The following is a 5,778-nucleotide window of genomic DNA, read 5'->3' as shown; positions in this document are numbered from 1 at the left end:
GAACCAAACAGATTTTGTCCTTGCTCTCCTGAACTTTATGATTTGGTGGAGGAGACAATAAGCAATTAGGCAGGTAAATAAATCAGCAATTACAGACTCTGATTAGTGTTTCAAAGTAAATAAACAGACTTATGACTGATAGACCTTAAAGTCTGGTTCCTGGACCAACAGCATAGGCGTTACCTGGGAACCTGTTAGAAATGCAAAATCTCAGGCTCCATCCCAGCCGTACTGACTCAGAACCTCTGGGGTGGGGCCCAGCAATCTGTGTCTAAAGCCTTCCAGGTGACTCTGGTCCATGCTCAAGTTTGAAGACCCGGATATAGAATGATGGGGTGAGGGAAGAGCCTCTTGACTGAAGGCGGTCAAGAGGCTGGTCTGTGGAAGTGATGCTCAAGGCTCAGGCCACAGGGATGAAGAGGATCCATGTGAGGACCCAGAGGAAAAGCATCCTTGGCTGTGTGCATTTGGGCCTCAGTTTTCTTATCTGTGACTTGAGAGTCATAATAGTTCTACCACCATAGAGTTGTGATGAGGATTCAGTGGGTAAAGGCTTGGCACAGACTCTGCCAAAATGTAAACTCACCATCAGTGATGATTTTTATCATTTAGAGTGTGACCCCACCAGGTCCCAGCTCTTGGGCCTCCACCACTAAGAAAGTGGCAAGAAGGTTTCTTAGAAGCCTGCAGGCCAGCCCAGGTCTCATCCCCCCAGCGTCTGCTCAGAAGTGTCAGTGGAGTCAGGGCCACAGGTGGGAGACACAAAGCTTCAAGGGGTCTGCATTCCAGAAAACTGGGCAGCTTCCACCTAGAACCGCACCCCTATTCCTATTGCCTTTTTTCTATTTGCAAGAACTCCAATGTAATAGGGCTTCTGTGCTAATTTAAGCAGCACAAATCCTAGTAGATCTTCCCAACAAGATGAAGCGAGACACTTGGTTGAAAATACGAGAAGTCCCCTCGTCCAGCCAGACAGCATCCATACCTCGGATCTCGCCTGAGCCTACTAGGTGCACAGTTGCTGATGTTGGGGGCTTGGGACCTCATTGGGGGATATGACACATAAGCAGCTGCTGGAAATACCAAGTACAAAACACTATCAGGGAGGTGTTGGGCATTCAGGGGACAGGGAGATTGATTCCTGCTGGGGGGCTGGGGGCATCTTCCTGGATGTACCTTCCCTTGGGGACATCCATCATTTCTTGCAGGAGCTTCCAAGTCTAAAGAGCTTATTATTCCCTCCTGTACCATGTTGCTCTTGGGACTGTAAATCAAAAATTCCATCTCACAGAAATCCTCGATTCTCACGCAGAGGAGAGAAAGAGAGACTCAAAGTTGGTTTAACCTCCCTGACAGCCCGTTTGAAGGAGAAGATGTTTGAGAGCCCTCACCATGCTTTAGAACTGGGAGGTCCTTTGGGAATATCTAGGCCAGTTGTCCCACTGTAGAGATGAGGAACTGAGGCCAGAGAAGGAAGCGCAGTTGGCAAGGCTGTACGTTGAATCAGGGCATTGCTGGGACTGGCATCCTGGCCCTGTGCCCTCCACCCCCCCTAGAGTAAGAGCTGAGCAGAGAGGAGGTTTGCCTACAAGCACTGGTCTAGATTTGCTACCAGGAGCTCCTGGGACTCCTGTGCTGCGTCCTTTTTATTCATCGGTTACCACCGATTTTTTGTCCTTACATCCAGAACCTATGCCCTCCTGCCTAGAACTGCCTCCTGCACCAGGGGACACAGACAAAAGCCCAGAAGTTGAAGTGGGGGCCACATCTCATCCACACAGTTCCTCCTGCATTTACCCTGTTTCATAGCCTGTGACCAATTCCTTCCCCTTGCCCTGGGCTTCAGCCCCAAGGGTCTGGTTGTGTTTTTTTTTTTTTTGGAGGGGTGGGTCACTGCACTTTCTGCTGCCAGCTTCTCTCCTCCCTCCAGACTCCCAAGCTTGTCTGCCCTGTGTTCCTGTCAGTCTCGCCTGCCCACAGCTCCTGCTCACCAGCCGGGTCCTTGGCCCTTGCCTGGCTCTCCCAGGCCATCTCCAACAACTTCTCATCCTCTAGTGGCTGCACCAAGAAGAAAAAAACCCTACAGAGCACCAAAAGAAACTACCAAATTCAGCATTGCTGTGAAAGTCAGGTAAATTAATAAAGCTAGAAATGAAAAACATAAAAATGCAGGTTTGACTAATGAAAATTACCCTAGTTAGAGTCAACGAAGTGAACTTAGGTTAATTGATCATCCAGGTAACAACAATTATTTGCATCATTATCATGTGTCAGAGTACCTTCACTGTAAGTTTAATTTGATGATACCACTGAGCTCTGGTACAGTATCCTGGGCCTTCATATTAGCCACTCATGTGCTTTGGTCATGTGTTCCTAATTTTAAGTAGGGAGAGGATATATTAGTTTAAAAACTATTTGCCATACTCAGATGTCATGATATTTGTTGTGTTCATAAAATTGTCACATCAAAGGATCACGGAGGCCATCTAAGTCAACCTCAAGACCAAGGAAGGAACTGCACCCATGGTTCCCTGGGAGAGGTCATTTAGTCTACTCTTGAGGAGTTCTGGTGATGGGAGCTTACTGCCTACAAGGAACTCTGTTTTGATCTTTAAACCACATTAGTTGAGAGAAGTTTTTTCTTAGGTGGAGTCCAAATCTGCCTCTTTGTGTCTTATACCATTGGTCCTGGTTCTATTGATCTAGAAGTTAGTGAAAAGCCTTCCTATCATCCTCTTCCACATGCCAGACCCTACAGTAGTTAAGGACATCGAGATTGCTAGACCCCAAGAGACAGTATGGTAGAGTGATGAAGAGCCTGACTATTTGGTTTCAAGTGCTGACTCTAGCGCCTGTTGGCTATGATTATGTTGAGAGAGTCATGTAATCTCTCTATACCTCAGTTACCTCAACTGTAAAATGGGGATAATAGTACCTATTCTCACAGGGCTATTGAGAGGATTAATGACTTAATACATGGGAGGCATTTAGGACAGTGCCTGGCACATAATAAGCTCCATATACTTTTTTTTTTTTTTTCGGTACGCGGGCCTCTCACTGTTGTGGCCTCTCCCGTTGCAGAGCACAGGCTCCGGACGCGCAGGCTCAGCGGCCATGGCTCACGGGCCTAGCCGCTCTGCGGCATGTGGGATCTTCCCAGACCGGGGCACGAACCCGTGTCCCCTGCATCGGCAGGCGGACTCTCAACCACTGCGCCACCAGGGAAGCCCCATTTTTTTTTGTTTTTGTTTTTTTCATATACATGTTAGCTACCATTATTTTCTTAGTCTCACAGACAAAATACTCTCCATTTATTCACCACTTTCCCCTTAAAGAGTACTAAAGACTCCTTCATATGGAAACAAGTGAGAGTCCTGTGAGTTTCTAAGATCATGTACAAGAAAGAACAGAGGGTTATTATGAAAACTGAGTTATTCCAAGTTAAGTGTGGAGTGCAGTTGCTTAGCACATAGGCTCAGTAAACATTTGCAATTATGGTTATTGGTGCTTCTTCAACTATTCTAAAATAGAGAAGAGAGATTGTTGGATGATACACATGTCTCAAACCTAACTGACTTTTGAATAACTTAGATGTGTACCTAAGTGAAATGTCTTAAATAAAGATTAGGCATGTGTGCAGAAAACCGCTCTAATTACTCAGTTCGTGCAGACACATTCCCGTCTTTGGAGACTCACAAAGTCTCAGTTACCGCTTCCCCCCAGGTATCATGCTTCACGGTGATGAATGGGAACTGATTCCTGGAATAGAAATGCAATTTCCACAAGGCCTCGGCGGCAGCAGCAAAGGCATTAGGTCGGTGTTTGAAATGCATGGTCTTGGAGAGAAGGCCTGAGGCTGCCTCGGAGAACACCCAGCTCAGCCTTGAGACTCCTGGAGGTGGGAAAGTCTTTCTCAAGCAGGAGTTCCAGGAGCACCAGGGACTCCCCGGGTCCCAAGCAAGGCAAAAGCGCTAGCTCCAGCTATTCCAGGCACAGCGGCTTTTTCCAGGCAAATGGACCATGCTGTCTAGGAAACTCCAAAAGCAACAAACGCTTTATTTCCCTTTGGGCCCACATCTTTTTTTTCCCGGCTGTCAGTGTCTGAGTGCGACTAGACCTTGATGTGCATTCTCTCATTAGACTCAAGATGCCCACCCGAGGTTGGTAGTTTTGTTCCCATTTTACAGATAAGGAAATTGAGACTCACTATGTAAACTGTTCATCACTATCCCAATTCTCACTGCCCCACACCCTGTGAAGACAGTCACAGCCAGACAAGCTCTAGCCAATGAAATGAGAGTGGAAGTGAGGCGGCTCATTTTAAGTGAGTCACTGTGCTCTCTCCACGGGGCCTTAGTCATTGGAGAAGCCGTAATGAAAAGAAGCCTCCATCAACCTCGTTTCTGGAGTTACTATTATGGAGTTACTATTATGGAGTTACTATTATTACCTTTAATGAAAAGTAGCATGAGCAAGAAATAAACCTCTGTCATTTACAGCCACTTAGATTTCAGAGCTGTTTGTCACTACAGCATTCCCTAGACTATCCTGACCGATGCAAAAAGGTTAAATAACATGCTTACAGTTACACAGCCTTGGAGTTGGAATAGGAAGCCAGGTCTGTCTGATTTCAAAGCTTGTGCCCCAACCACTACATGATTACACTGTCCCTCCGCCTGGTTCTCTGCCTCCCTGCCTCTCCATCCCAGCCTGCAGGTTGGATAACTGTGCTCCACGGGTATGTTGTCCCACTCCACTCTGACCAGCAGGAAGTCAGAAATTCCCTCTGGTAATTCTCCTTGGTTCCCCATCTTTTTTTTTTTTTCCCTCACAAATATAGCCTAGGCCCCAAGGTTGAGGGAGAGAGTGAATGGAGTTCCCCTCTCATACAGTTCCCTGACCATCCTCTTGTGTCTGTTGCCCTCCCTCCTATCCTGAGGGACCCTTCCCCCTAGAACTCCAACCTTACTAGGTTCCTCACTTTATTAAAACCATTTCATGTCTCCCCATTGCCCTCAGGAGGGGCCTGGCACACAAGGCCACCATGAGCTGGTCCCTGCTTCCTTTCCAACTTTTACTCCTGTCTTTCCTCTGCATGAGACCCTGGTGCCGGCCACCACCCATAAGAAAGCTTATCACCCCGACCTCCCAGGCACAAGCATGCAGGAATCCCCTCCTCCCTGATCCTTTCAATCTTCTTCAGCCAGTCACACACATGTACATGTATACACATGTGCACGTGCACACACACACGCACATGCACATCAGCTGCCCCTGCCTCCATCCCCCAGCCCCTCATACCCTCTCCCATCACCGCATGAGTCGCTCTGCATCAGCCCTGTCTGTGCAAGCTCTGTCTCCCCCTAGACTGAGGCTCTCAGGGCAGGGACCACATCGACTTCTTTCTGCATCCCTGGAGACCCCACAAGGCCAGACCCAGAGAGGGGGCTTCTGACATTGCCGAAGAGGATGCTTAAATGGCAGCTACCCAAGGACTAAGCTTCCACAGCGGACCAAAAAGGGCATTTTGCAGTGTCCCCTCCACCTCCCTTGAACAAATCCAGCTGAAACAAACAAAAACAAACAAAACGTGCTCTTTTCTCTAAGCCCCAGACTGGTTCTCCCCCGGCGCTATGCTTTCAAACATCATCTGCTTTCCCACTCCAAGGTCTATCTATCATGTTCACCAGAATCTGTCCCCGCGGAGCTGTGGCACGAGAATCGTCAACATTTAACACAATCAGAGCTTGTTCCATCGTGGGGAGGTTGGGGCGGGAG

The sequence above is a fragment of the Mesoplodon bidens genome (assembly GCF_964165515.1).
Source record: "Mesoplodon bidens genome assembly, chromosome: 6".
In the NCBI taxonomy this organism is placed as follows: domain Eukaryota; kingdom Metazoa; phylum Chordata; class Mammalia; order Artiodactyla; family Ziphiidae; genus Mesoplodon; species Mesoplodon bidens.
Note: the sequence above shows the minus strand (reverse complement) of the source record.